General features: G+C 40.7%; 1 long non-coding RNA gene across 1 annotated transcript; it reads right to left on the bottom strand.

Moving 5' to 3' along the window:
* Window positions 1-5,103: 5,103 nt before the first annotated feature.
* Window positions 5,104-13,514, bottom strand: LOC149467813 (uncharacterized). The gene is made up of 5 exons (XR_016311829.1): window positions 13,483-13,514; window positions 13,230-13,259; window positions 12,973-13,002; window positions 12,676-12,711; window positions 5,104-5,230 (listed from the first exon to the last, which is right to left on the bottom strand). It is a non-coding gene; the product is annotated as an uncharacterized LOC149467813 (long non-coding RNA).
* Between the last annotated feature and the right edge of the window lie 1,970 nt (window positions 13,515-15,484).

Here is a 15,484-nt window from a genome sequence, read left to right as displayed (position 1 = left end):
AGAACAATAAAAAAACTTTTGCGGAAAATGCAAAAATGTTGAGTAGCCAACATAGCTAAGCGAAGATTTTTATGTGATGGCGGGAGTGGCGGTGGATTTCGGGCTGCCGTCATAATTTTGTCTTTTACATGGTAAAAATGAATACGAGCTAATACATCTCTAGGGATGGATGCTGGCAGAAAGGAGGGTTTTGGTAAGCGGTGCGCTCGGTCAATTGCGATCTCTATGTCAGAAAGTGATGGAAGGAGAATTTTGATGTATTGCTGCATGTATGGTAGTAAGTCGTCGTTGGCGACAGATTCAGGAACCCCTCTGAACTTAATGTTATTGCGGCGTGATCTGTCTTCCAAGTCGGCTAGTTTTTGGTTGATTTGCTCAATATCGGTTGAGTGGTCAGCATGTGCGTCAATCAGGTTGCTGTGCGCCGTGGTTAAATCTCCCATGCTATTTTCAATGTGGCTTATTCTGTGTTCCTGTTGTTGTACTATAGTCGATAGCTGGGTGAGTGACGTAAAAATATCGTTGTGTAAAGATTGACGCAAAGATGTGAGCATGCTCTTCATGCATAACTCCGTCAGAGGCATGTCAGACGCAGGGAATGCGTCTATGTCAGGCATGGCCAAATAAGATGATTGTGACGGGGGGTTTGAGGCCTGAAATACTGTACTGGGGACCTGATCTAATCGTGGCCTGGATTTAGCCGGGCTGAGTGATGTAGGGGACAGTGGGGGTGACAACTCACCAGGGTCCCCTGGGTAGAGCGAGTGCTGCAGCCTGGAGTCCTGTTGCTGGGACCTGTAGTCCTCCTGCTGGGCGCTGCTGCTGTCTCCCTGCTCACAGCCGCGGGCGCCATCTTGGATTCTCGGCCCGACGGCCGGGAAGAATTGGGTTAATTTCCCGGGTATATCGGAGGTTTTTTTCCTCCGTGGCATGGCTGAGGAGGTGCGGGCACTGTATATAGAGGCAGCGGAGCCTATGTGGAGTCCCAGGGCCGGTGTGAGCCGCTCAAAGTCTGGCGGGTGGACGGCGCTGCTCTCAAAGCACGTCCACCATCAGAGCCGGCCGCACATGCGCCCCCTTTTAATTACCTTTAAAGCTGCCTGATTTGTCCTTAAGAAATAGCGGCCTCTCAAAAAAAGGTATAAAAGTTCTGCTGACAGTTTTTGTATCTTTTTCATGGAACTAAAATAATAATTATTAATAATTTTTCCATCTTTTTCATGAAAATAATACATTTATTGTAAGGGTAATCTACTTGCTACCTCTCTCTCATGCAAATAGTGGACATTCTGAAAAGGTTTAAAGAAGTGTGCATTATTCATTTATTGTTTCTCACTTTATAAAAAAGAAGCCCATTTTTGGGGCAAATTGCAGTCTGGTTACTCTCTCCCTCATAAATTGTGGTCTTGACAATGAAGGCTTCAAAGTTATATTGCAAAGATGTATGCTGTTTCCATCTTCAGGGTTCAAATCAAAGCCACTAATATACAGTTTCCTAGTGTAAATTCCAACCTACTTTTTACCTCCAAAATTGTGAACTGCCCATACTGTTTTTTTTTTTGTTGGTAAGTTGTATGCTTTTTCCATCCTCAGTGTGCAGAATAATACAATATATGTTTATTTCCTAATTCTAGATGCCTACTCAATCTCTCAGAAATTACCTTTTGCAACAGGTATTTTAGCAGTGGTGCTAGCTGTAGTGCAAATCTGTATGATATTTTCATCATCAGTGTCCAGAAAATACATTTTTGTTGGTTTTTATCTCCAAGCTAAATGCCTTCTCAATCTCTAATAAATGTAAGCATGTCCAAACAAGCTTTTTAGCTGAAAATGAATGTTCAGCTCCCAGTGATTTTGAAGGGAATAATAACGTTCATTGAACCGAACACAAGCATATTCTGCTCATCATTACTAATGATGAGCTTGGGTTTGGCTCATATGCCTGTAAGACAGATGTAATTTCTGGTCCACTCAGCTGCTGCTGGGACATTTCCTGCCCCGCAGCTGGATGTACATAAAGACATGGGGATGCTTTGTGATATCATTGACTTAATATAGCCAAAGGCCTTATGTTGTCTATGTCGTGATATTAGGGATATCATGAGCATCCCCGCCCCATTTGTGTACATGTAGCTCCAGGATGGGAAATCACCCACCCACAGCTCATTTACCCAACACTGGCAAGCGCTGATTTCCAGGTTTAGCCAAACATGGGTTTGGATTCTACCCAGAGTCAAAACCAACCTCATCTCTGCCCCCAGGAGATGAATGCACCAGCACAGGAAGGTTAATATATGCTGCTGAAGGATGGAGAATTAAAGTAAACCTATTGCTTTGACCTCTACAGATTCATTTTGAAGTACACCCCTAAGGCTGGAACAATAAAGTAGTTACCCCATTTAAATTTCAATTTTAAAGCTTAAATTGACAAAACTAGAGTAGACATAATCTAGAGCATGGTACCCAATCAGCTTCTATCTTCAGCTTCTTCAGTTAAGCTTGGAAATATAAAGGTAAAAGTTGATTGGTTGGCATGCACAAATGTACCAAATTCCAGTTTTGCTAAATTTCCTTTATTATGTTCACGTTGCTAAGATGTAAATTGGGAAGGTTTACATGGTAATAATCCTTTCTTGACTTCTACTTCCTTCAGATGAAAAGATGGAAAAAAACAGTAAGATAGCTCAGAGCAATGATTATGCCCCATGCTCAGTAACCCGTTGCAGCAAGAAACCATTTATTAGGTGACACTATGTAAGCCTCTGGTACCCAACTCCCAGGGCTTCATTGGGTCTGTTGGTACTTGCTGGTCATTCTTCAGAACCCTGCAGTTAGAATTGTGAGCATCGATTTGTAAAGGGCCTGTAATGAAAATAGTATTTAGCAGTCTCAGATAACATGCACAAACTCTGACTGTTTTCTTCAGAATGTCTTCTCTGTCTCCGCACCTTATTGTGACAAGTGGGCAGCCTCTGAACATTTCCTGTAGAATGTTTGCTGCTTCTGGCCATCTCCTGTATCATGTTTATAGCCTCTGCCCATTTCATGTAACATGTCTGCAGTCTCTGATTGTCTTCTGTAGCTTTACATACTGTATTCTAAATATTACTTGCTGCCCATTTGAAGCAGTATTTAAACTCTTTCAGTCCAATCTCCAAGCATGGGGGCCTGGGAGCAATGTAACCTTCGGGCAGCCATGGTCAGAACATTACATGTAGCAATAACATGACCACAGAGTCACTTATAAACAAAGCACACCGCGTAAAAGGAGAGAACTTATACTTGTCTTTTCAGCAGACTATGTCTTCAAACTCTGTTGCTTTGTTGCATCCTGCTGCAGGCTCCCCACATGTCTGGGTGTGTAAGTACATAATACTCCCATGACACTATTTGTATTTCCACTTGCTGGCTTATGGCTTATACCTCACTACCGGATGTGGAGTCAGTGTGGAGGAGCCACAGTGTGTTGTGGGGTAAGCAGGTGTCCCACAATCCTAGGGGTGTTCAATAGCTGCAGAGGAACAGCAAACGGGCAACATTTGAAGACAGAAGCTGCAGGAAAGTTAAGTATATAGGCTCCTTTTTTTTACTGGGCTTTGAGTAATGTTTACATATCACTCCTGCAGAAGGGAGTTTCTCTTGATCATGAATACGGATGAGGTTAAAGTTCAGAGTGATGCAGGATTTGCCCCAAACTCTAGCTACTAACACTTCTGTGAATGGGAGAACTACATAGCATGTTCACCCACCTGCCACAGTGAACCTCTGGCTTTGTAGGAAATCATTAATTTGTGGAGGTATTACAACCACCACAAAGGAATGTCAGCTTTCCACTCAGGGCTGTAGTTAAGAGGATGTAGGCATATTTCATACCCAATTCAGCTAAATGTACATAATGGGGCCCAGGATTCCGGCTGATGTCATTGACCAAATATGCCATTTGGCCATATTTTGTCAATGACGTCTGCCAGCATCTTTGGTTCCTTGTTTACATTCAGCTTGCTGATCCCCCAGCCAGCAGTAAATAGGGTCCGGTATGTGTAATTGCTTGCTTGGATGCCAGCAGACCACAGCATCCTAGCACCATAATCTCTCAGTGAATAACCGCATTGAAGCTTTACTGTCATCTGCAGTGAAATGGTTGATGGGAGCAGATTTTGGGACATTTTGGGGACATTGTGAGTCCCTCTTAGTAAGGCACCCTTCCCATGTGGCCTGGAATGGTTTAGAATGAGGGAACAAAAAACTGTCTTTCCTAGCCAGAGAAGCTGCATGCTTGGATAAAGGTTAGGTGTGGATTTTAGTGTGGCTAAATAAGGGTCTGGAATACATTTTGTGGGAACCCTACACTTTTTTATGTATTATTTTTACATCGTGCAGGTGCCCTACTTCACAAGCACATTTAGAACATCTCCCAATGATATTATTAAGGACTTTTAATGTTTCCCTTTTATACCTTTGTAAAAGTTCTCCTTCCAAATGATATTTGTAAAACACTTTTTACGTGTACTCTCTGGCAGTACCTAGCTCCCCTCTGTTTGAAAATCCCTTTCTTATTACCTGTAAAAAGGCCAAAAATACTTTGCAGGATTCATTCTTCATAAACTTCAATGTGGTTCTTGTAGAACATCTACAATTTTAAACTTTTTTTCAGCTGTTTCCTCAAGCAGAACCCAGGCACATTTGGCTCAGCACTGATCACGAATCAGTGTGCAGAGACAGAAAGTCTGCTTAGACCATGGGCTTCATGAAGGGACTGTATCTTTGTTAGGCTGGATGGGTCTTGTTCAGCATTCCTAAGGGATATGATTTGTTGTTGTTCTGCCTTGAGAGAGTCAGGAACTCTGTGCAGCTTCATGCAGAAGGATTACATGACACCTCATTGTCTGCCCTGAGCCAAAGGTGATAGGGTTTGATTCTTATATGATCCCACTACGCAACAGGTACAGTACCTAAAGCTAAAGTACCTAATCAAAATTATTTTACTGAGTCAAATCTATCCAAAGATAGATTGTGATTGATACCTGTGGATACTGGGATATGAGTTTAGGCTAATAATAATGATATAGTTATCAGTAGGTTTAAAATAAACTTTGCACAAAAGAATGTTAAGTGAATTTATTAAGGCAAATTTTCTCAAATGTGTTTAAAGAAATAACAGAATATAATACACAACGTAATCATATTTATATTGTCTTCCTCCTCCAGTGATCAGTCATTTTGAATAGGCCTAAAAAAAACATATACACACATTAAAGTCAGTTATGATCTGTCTGTAAATGAAAAATAAAATAAGATCAGTATATATTTCATGAGAAATCATGCAATTTTTCTTAGTCTTATAACTCAAGAATTCTGAGCTAAGGACGAAAGATGGAAACGTAATTTTCCTGTTCATGTCTATATAATACATAGTACTTGAAACATACCAGCTACTAACTATACTATGCTGTTGTGGCCTATTTGCTTTTAGACTTTTAAATATGCTGTCTTGCATCCATGTGTCACTATTCAAGGGCTATTTTGGATAGTCATGGGTTTTAAAATAAGTCTGTCATGATTTGAAGTTTAACTGAGCTAAATTTAAATTTTTTATGTTTCAATATTTTTATTAAGTTTTTCAGAGATAAACAGGGAAAAAAACAGGAACAAGAGATATGGTTCATTCATACATACAATATTGCAATAGACAAAGTATGGTTGATTAGTTTTGTTGCAGTTCCGCCCATTGGATGGAAGAAGTGTTGGTCTTCTTTAGCAATATCATCAGAGGTATTCATGTGCAATTGATGAACCTTGATGAGGAGTTTGGGGTGTTAAGGGGTTTTTGGTGGAGAGGTGGAGGAGGATAGGATTGAGGGGAGGAGGGATGTAACTGGAGTGTATGGGGAGATACCAGTCTTGGTATGGGGTGTGAATTAATCTCATGAAATGTCATCAGGGTTGTACTTAGCATTTAGGGTAATTTAGCCATTGGGTCCATTGGATATTGAATTTGTGATAGGAAGAAGTGTTAATTGCGGATAATTTTTCCATTTGACATTGAGTGTTAAGGTCTGTAATTAGTGAAGTGATTGAGGGGGTATTGTTTGTGTTCCATAATCTAGTGATATTAATTTTGGCGGCAAAGAGTATGTGGGTGATAATTGTTCGGGAGTGAGGAGGGAATTTCTAGATTCCGATGTTTTAAATTTTTAAAAAGGTCCCAAAAGGTGACCCAAACTAAAACTGACAGATGCTGCACAAAACTGCACTGGGTCCTTTTAAGTTGCAACCGCTTGGAGTGCAGACAAGGACAGAGCTCATCCCAGCACTAGACATCCAAGGGAAAAGTCCTGGAAGTCTTTCATTCCTGCAAAACCCCATAAGAAGATGTATGACAGCCTCAGCCCAAGCTCCAACCAGGCCATGCCGCCAACATATTTCACTCTGCCCACAGAGCTTAGTCATGGGAATGTTGGGGGCATGACTTGGTTGAAGCCTGGGATGAGACTGTCATAAACCTTCTTACAGGGTTTTGAAGGAGGGCATTGTGCATAGATGCTAACCTTTATAGCACTTCCATCAATTATCAGTGGCTTATCCTCAGGTGTACAGCTGTCTGTTGTGTCTACCACCCATCTCCCCTGCAGGCTCCAGCACAAAACCCATGCCCCCAAAAAGGTTGCTGGGACCGTCAGCATCCTAGCAACCAATAATTTGTAGTACTTTAGCATTCACAGGAGAATGGAACTTTCATCCATACCTTTTCCACTCCTGGCTTCCATCTCCCATCTCCTGCCTTTAGACATGTACCTTTACTGCCTGTAAGGTATGTTTAAGAGGACACTCACAATGTAAGGGGGATCTGATGTGTAAGGAATGCTTCTGATGTTAGGGGGGTTCTGATATATGGTGGGGGGGAGTCTAATGTGTAATGGGGCACTCCTAATGGAAAATAAACTCCAAATTGAAAGTAACCTCAATTTTTTTATATTCTCTGTTTATGTGATTAGTGTATGTTTTTACCTATACTTTACTGTATAGTCATGTCATCAATTGTCCTCATAATTTTCGTCATGCTTATCATGTTTACTAATCTATATACCTTGTCAATAATATTTCTCAGTGTGTACTGATCAATTGCTTGAAAGCCTAAGTTTAGCTGAAATAAAAAAACAGAACTATCAGCACAAAGGACATAATTTACAGTTAATAGGATGTGTCCCTTGTGTTGATTCTTCTTGTTTAAGTGGATATCTTCCTCCTATGCCCTGCCCCCATCACCCATTCCTCCCCCTCACACACAATCTTCCAGTGTACCGGGCTGTCAGGTGCTTTCATCAAGGGAGCTTGACTAAGCCTGCCCTTTCCTATCAGATCCACCATTCATAGAAGCTGTACTACAGGATCTATGAATGGAGGGGGCAAAGTTATCAATTTTTATTCAATGCCTTTTTAGAGATTTTGTGTCATTCATAGAAACTGTAGTATGGTTTCTATACATGGCAGATCTGGCAGGAAATATTGAGCAAAGTCAGGTCTCTGATGAAGCTCTTGACAGCCCTTAAACTGGATTAACCGCCACCACAGAGGAAGATTATGACAGTGGGGTGGGGGGTTCAGGGGCAGAGAAGGATTTCACCTGAAAGAAGAAGAATCAGCACAAGAGACACATCATACTAACTGTAAGTTCTTTCCCTTGTGCTGATTTTTATGTGTTTCATTTTAGCGAAACTTAGGCTTGAATGTCATCTCATAATCAGTAGGAGGAATGTCAGTGTCGGTGGTCAGTAGGAGGAAAAAATGTCCAGCATTAGTGCTCAAGGTAAGGAAATAAGTGGGGTAGAGGAAACCTATAGTCCGCAGCAAGGAGTAGGGGAGATTATAGTGCCCAGTGGGAAGAACTGCAGTGCCCATTGTGGGTGGGAGGATTATATTGCCAAGCAGGGGGTGGGGGTGAACTATAACCCTCAGCAGGTGAGAAAACTTGCGTCCAGTGGGTGGAGGAGGAAAACAATAGTGATAATGGGGGCAGAGGGGGAAACTATAGTCCCTGAGGGTATAGAACAGCAGTCTCCAGCGGGGGGGGGGGGGGGGGGCTATGGTCCCGAGCCAGACATAGGGGATAACTAAAGTTCACATCAGGGGTGAGAAAATAACAATAGTGCCAAGCAGGCAATGTGAGAGAACCATAGTACTCAACAGGGCATGGTGAAGAACTATAGTGCCCAGTGGTGGTGGAGCAGGACAATAGAGCCCACTGGGGAAACAACAATAATGTCCAGTGGGCGGTAGGGGAGGAGAGATAGTGCTTTTGTGGTGTGGGGGAGAACTGTTTTGTAGAGCTTAGTGTGGGATAGGGGGAGAACAGTAGTGTCCAGTGTGGGGTGGCAGAGAAAAACAGTGCTGAGTGGGGGTGAGAGAAGATAAATAGTGCACAGTAGGAAGAGGGGAAGGAAAACTATAATGCCTGGGGGGAGGAACTATAGTACCCAGCGGGGGGAAGAACTATGGTGCCCAGTGTCAGAAGGGGAATAACTATAGTACCCAATGAGAGTAAGGGAGCACTATAGTGCCCAGTGGGGCAAGGGGCATGGGGGTGGAGAGAAGTGACTGCAGAGGGTGAGAGAAAACTATAGTACTCAGCAGGGGATTGGAAAGAACTGTAGAGCCCAGTGAGGGTGGTCAAGAGCAATATTTCTCAATGGGGAAAGCGAAGAAAAATTGTGCCCAGTAGTGAGGGTGTATAATAAAGACGTCAGAGCAAGAGGATTTTTTTTCTGTGAAAAAAATCCTCATTTGTATTTGTAAGACACTTGCAGCATATTTAGCTACCTGTTGGAACACAAACATTTTTTGCCCTTACCTCCCCCAATGTGAATGAATAAGGGGTACATAGTACTTCTACTCATTTACAAAAAAAGTTAATAGTAGATAAAGACACAACACTTTTTGGCAGGTTCTTTATTATGAGGAACACTGACAAAAACCCTCTGACACGTGTGATTCTGTCACTCACTCACTGAGAATGACAACTCCCTAGCTGACATCTGAATCTAAGCAAGGGGGAAGGGTATACCTAATGATATAATTGACCAAATATAGACATGGCCATATTTGGTCCCCGGATCCCTCATGAAGTCTCCGTCCAAACATGGTCATATGATATCCATATTTGATCAATGATGTCATTGACAATTAGTATACATTGTGGGATGTAAGCCCATCTCTCTTTGCTAGGGGGGGTTCCCTTGGCAAGGTACCCTCACAATTTTAAGGGCACGTGGCCTGATATGGTTTTGCCACGCTGTATTATCAGATATTGGTGGAGGGGGAACCCACTTTTTTTCTTGTTATTTGTGTGGGGTGCCCCCTTTAAATACATACAGGACCAAAGGATTGTGGTATGGAATTTGTGAGCACTCACACCATTATTATTTGGTTTATGCATGGCGGCCCCCTTAAAATCAACACCAGACCTAAAGGGTCCTGTAGGAATTTTGGAGAGAACCCCACACCAACTATTACACTATTATTGCCCCTTTTTACATTCACTTGTCATCCGTGAGCCCCACTGCTAAATGTCTCTTTCCACTGAAGCTGGAGGTTAGGCTTGACTGAACATTCATTTAGTTCAGTCGTTGGCCAAACCTCTGAATAAGCAAAATTTGGTCCTAATTTGGGTTGACAAAGACTGGAGGTCATCCCTATTGGAGATTTCCAGCCTAAATCAATATGGGGGGGGGTTAAAGATGAGAGATTTGCTTCAAAAACCTTGAGAGTTTCTAGGATTCATCTCTTAACTCCAGCTGCAATCTCCCTGCTGCTGCTTCCCTCTCCCTTCTCCCTATTGCCAGCAATTACCAGCAGGACTTTTTTAACCATAATTCTGCCACCTCCTGCTCTCACCCTCCACTCCCCGCCCACCACTGTCACTTGTGAACACAGAAGCCCACTTGTGAACACAGACAGCTTTCTTCTCCCACAGATCCCTCCCTGCCCTGCACTCATGTTTAGGACCAGGGAGATGCAGGCGCAGTGTAGTCATGGAAGGTGATATCATGTGGTAGGCTGCACTGTGAGCCCTGTTTGTGCCCAAGTCCACAAATGCTGAGGGATGATTTTGCTGAGATAGAGGTGGAGCAGCCTAAACTGCTAGGATGTACTAGAGCCGGTAGGGGTATTTTTTAAAAAAAGTGCAATTCAAAGAAGCTTTTGGGGGGAGAGATGAGGGCTGTGCAGAATGGGGAACTGGGGGGGGGGGAGTGGTGCAAGGGTCAGAGCTGAGGAGGGATGGAAATGAGATGTGGACAGCTTGTGAAAGAGAGTGCACACCCTTGAACCTTGTACTTTATTTGTAGCATACCCTAAAACCCTACACTTTGTATTTAGCCCATCCCTAAACCCTGCTTTTTGTATGTCGCATACTCCTAAACCCTGCACTATGCTGAATTACCTTACCATTCGTGTGTTTGCCAAACACACAAACGACCGATGTTCAAGTCAAACTTATGTTCGACTTGAACATCATGCCCAATGCTATTGCTTACTGCACCTTATGTAAAATGTTTAGATAATGTATATACACTAACCAATGAACATATACTGTACATATTATGATATGAGTGATAAGGGCTAAGGTGTCCGTTTATGACACAGAGAATAGCTGCGATTCAGAGGATCACAGCTATTCTCTGGTCATTCACAGTTTATGACACTCAGGAGATCAGCGGAGAACATGTCCAGCCCTTCACTGGAGATCTGTGTTGTCCCTCCAGATTCTCCAGCCTAGAGCTGGAGAATCGGAGGGACCGCAAACTAAGCAGGGATAATTTAACTCTGCTTAGTAAACTGATCTTTTACTGTAATCTTGGGAGATTATAGTAAAATCAGCCATTTTCCAGTGTTTGTAGACTGTTCTCCAGCATTTGTAGACCGTTCTCCCTTCGTTTGGAGAACTGATCTACATTGCTTCATAAACTGCATTCACAGGAGAACTGTGTTCTCCGAGAATGCCGGAGAACTGAGCAGCGATCTATTACCGCTGGTTCATAAACGGACACCTAAGTGGCATCCAGGGTTCTCATCAGTACACCTTGAGGGGCTCCAGGATGCCTGTTTGGTAAAGATGAAGCTGGTATTTTAATGTCCTTTGGGATTAGAAAGTCTTGGAAGGTTTGTAGAGACTTTGAAAGGATGAAGTGTCATGGTTCACATTTTGTGGGTAACCAGCACCCTGGTTGGGCATGTGCACAGCTCTATTGAGTTGGGTACTGACAATGGTTCGCAACAGCTCCACCCAAGAGAGGGTGGGAGCTAGTGTAGCCAGAGATGGATGTGTGCACAGAGTTGTGCTTGAGTACAATCTGGAGAAGGGGCACATAAGGGCATGAAGCCTGAGGTCAGAGCAGTGGGGCATGAAAAAACCATGAAGCTGGTATGTGTATTGTGTTATGGAGATGGAATACTAAAAATACTCTGCAAGGATAACTTTTTGTTTGCATTTGGTCTTTATTTTAGGTGAAAGTAGGCAAAAAGCACTAAAACTAAGAATTTGCAAGTGGACTGTGTCTGTCAGGAATGGACTTGCCAATAGTGGTGGGACTCACCTGCCTTGTGGGCTGCAGTACCAGGGCTGGCCAGCGGGTGCTCTCAACAACCAGAGGTTCACTTCGGCAATTAGCCATCACCTGGGGCTGATTGCAGGTGGTGTATTTAAGGGATGGCCAGACCTGCAGTCTGTGCCTTGGTGTGTGTTTTTCCATGGGCCCCTGTATCTTGTAACCTGCATTCCTGTTCCTGTTCCTGTTTCTGCCTGACTTGTTGCTGACCCTGCCTGATCCTGACCTCTGCTGACTTCTCCTGTTTGATCCCTGGCTTGTGACCCTGACCATTCTCTGCCTGACCCCCTATACCTACCTGTCCGTTAGTTGCTGTACCCGGCTCGTGGCCTGACTACTCTCCGCCTGTTCCTCCTGTACCTACCTGCCCGATAGTTCGTTATCGACCCGGCCTGCCTGACTACGTTGTGCTCTATATGTGTATGTACCTGTGTATCTATATCAGTTTAGGTTTGGGTTTGTTTCACCTTGTTGTATGTATTTGTGTTAACTTGGGGTTTGGTGCACTGCGTTTATATTTGTATTGTTAATAAATTGTCTTATTTATACCATATCTGAAGCCTGTGTTTCCCTGTGTCAGTCCACACACTTCTGGTCACACCCGCATCCCTGACAGTGTCCTTAGAAGCACTGCACTGGAGCTAATTTCACACAATGCACATCCACGTACACACACACACACACAAAAGCGGCTCCTGTCTTTGGCTCCAAAGTGAAGGGGATGCAGCAGTGGAAGTTTTCTGCATTCCTCAGGACCTTACTGTTATACTGACAGCTCAGCTCTGCAGATTGGAGCAGACGTACAAACATGTTTTGGTTACTAAAATATTAATCAAGTCCTGTGTTTCACCATGCTCATTATGACTGAATCCCATTAACAACCTTACTACGGTGCACCCTGTTCCAGTAGCACATCCGCTAAACTAAGGATGGTAACCCTTTGATCAATGGGCAATTGCATTTTCACAAAAGTTGCACATCTTATCTTATTTTATATATATTCAAAGATGAATATGTAACTATACTACAAAAAGAAAAAATAAATCAACAGGCTGTTTTTTTTCATACAAACCTCAGGAGCAGGTTTGGACTACTTCCCATTGGCATGCTAAAGCAAAAGATTAATAAACAAAAAGTATTTATTATGTCTTAATTTAACTTATTTTGTCTTACTTATATTCTAGATTGTTTTTTATAAATTGTATACAGTATAATTTTCTGGGCTTTATGGTTGGATTTGGTCTGATATTGCTCCAAATTCAAGTTTCCTTTAATACCACAAACTAGCAGAATTGTAATGCATTTGTTGTGTACTCTGTCATGAGATGTTTCATTTATTTGCAACACAGCTTTTTTTTTTCTCACTGACCTTTTTGGAAGATTTCTCTTTTGAAGTGACCTGGAACAGAAATAAAAACCCAAAAATGTAAAATAGCAATAATGCATTTAAAAAAATGACCCTAATAAATGAAACATAAGGTATATCACCACATAAAACCAACCACCTCTTGCTCCAAGTGCAAGTTTCCGTTTATACTACAAACTAAAGATTTGTAATGCATTTGCTGTGTTCTTTACATCATGAGATTTTTCATTTATCTGCAACACAGCCTTCTTATCACTGACCTTTTTGGAGGATTTTTCTTTTGAATGGTCCTAGAACAGAAAAAAAGCTAAAATGTAAAATCACAATAACACATAAAAAAATGACTTTAAGAAATTAAATATAAGGCAAATCACTACATAGCACTAACAACATAATAGTCCAAGTACGTGTTTCTATTAACACCATAAACTAGCAGAATTGTACTGCATTTGTAGTTTACTTTATGTCATGAGAGTTTTCATTTATTTGCAATACAACTAATTTCTCACTGACCTTTTCAGAAGATTTGTCTTTTGAATTGTCCTGGAACAGAAAAAAACCCCAAAAATTTAAAATCGCAATAATACATTTAAAAAAATGAGCCTTATAAATGAAATATAATGCATATCATCACATAAAACCAACCACCTATTGCTCCAAGTACAAGTTTCCATGAATACCACAAAATAACAGATTTGCAATGCATTTGCTGTGTTCTCTACATCAAGAAATTTTTCATTTATTTGCAACACAACCTTCTTCTCACTGACCTTTTTGGTAGATTTTTCTTTTGAATGGTCCTAGAACAGAAAAAAATGCAAAAATGTAAAATCAAAATAATACATTTCAAACAATGACCTTAATGAATAAAATATAAGGCATATCACCACATAAAAGTAACCATGTCATGGTCCAAAAACTATTAAAGTTTCCTTTAATACTATAACTAGCAAGATTGTAATGCATTTGTTGTGTACTTTCTATCATGAGATTTTTCATTTATTTGCAACACGGCTTTTTTTTTCTCACTGACCTTTTTGAAAGATTTCTCTTTTGAAGTGACCTGGAACAGAAATAAAAACCCAAAAATGTAAAATAGCAATAATGCATTTCAAAAAATTATCCTAATAAATGAAATATAAGGTATATCACCACATAAAACCAACCACCTCTTGCTCCAAGTGCAAGTTTCCGTTTATACTACAAACTAAAGATTTGTAATGCATTTGCTGTGTTCTTTACATCATGAGATTTTTCATTTATCTGCAACACAGCCTTCTTATCACTGACCTTTTTGGAGGATTTTTCTTTTGAATGGTCCTAGAACAGAAAAAAAGCTAAAATGTAAAATCACAATAACACATAAAAAAATGACTTTAAGAAATTAAATATAAGGCAAATCACTACAGAGCACTAACAACATAATAGTCCAAGTACGTGTTTCTATTAACACCATAAACTAGCAGAATTGTACTGCATTTGTAGTTTACTTTATGTCATGAGAGTTTTCATTTATTTGCAATACAACTAATTTCTCACTGACCTTTTCAGAAGATATGTCTTTTGAATTGTCCTGGAACAGAAAAAAACCCCAAAAATTTAAAATCGCAATAATACATTTAAAAAAATGAGCCTTATAAATGAAATATAATGCATATCATCACATAAAACCAACCACCTATTGCTCCAAGTACAAGTTTCCATGAATACCACAAAATAACAGATTTGCAATGCATTTGCTGTGTTCTCTACATCAAGAAATTTTTCATTTATTTGCAACACAACCTTCTTCTCACTGACCTTTTTGGTAGATTTTTCTTTTGAATGGTCCTAGAACAGAAAAAAATGCAAAAATGTAAAATCAAAATAATACATTTCAAACAATGACCTTAATGAATAAAATATAAGGCATATCACCACATAAAAGTAACCATGTCATGGTCCAAAAACTATTAAAGTTTCCTTTAATACTATAACTAGCAAGATTGTAATGCATTTGTTGTGTACTTTCTATCATGAGATTTTTCATTTATTTGCAACACAGCTTTTTTTTTCTCACTGACCTTTTTGAAAGATTTCTCTTTTGAAGTGACCTGGAACAGAAATAAAAACCCAAAAATGCAAAATAGCAATAATGCATTTCAAAAAATTATCCTAATAAATGAAATATAAGGTATATCACCACATAAAACCAACCACCTCTTGCTCCAAGTGCAAGTTTCCGTTTATACTACAAACTAAAAGATTTGTAATGCATTTGCTGTGTTCTTTACATGATGAGATTTGTAATTTATCTGCAACACAGCCTTCTCATCACTGACCTTTTTGGAGGATTTTTCGTTTGAATGGTCCTAGAACAGAAAAAAAAGCAAAAATGTACAATCACAATAACACAAAAAAATGACTTTAAGAAATTAAATATAAGGCAAATCACTACAGAGCACTAACAACATAATAGTCCAAGTACGTGTTTCCATTAACACCATAAACTAGCAGAATTGTACTGCATTTGTAG

Source organism: Staurois parvus, unplaced genomic scaffold (genome assembly GCF_062004578.1).
Source record: "Staurois parvus isolate SC_StPar_1 unplaced genomic scaffold, SC_StPar_1.0 ptg000099l, whole genome shotgun sequence".
Taxonomy (NCBI): domain Eukaryota; kingdom Metazoa; phylum Chordata; class Amphibia; order Anura; family Ranidae; genus Staurois; species Staurois parvus.
This window is presented reverse-complemented; position numbering and strand designations above follow the sequence as displayed.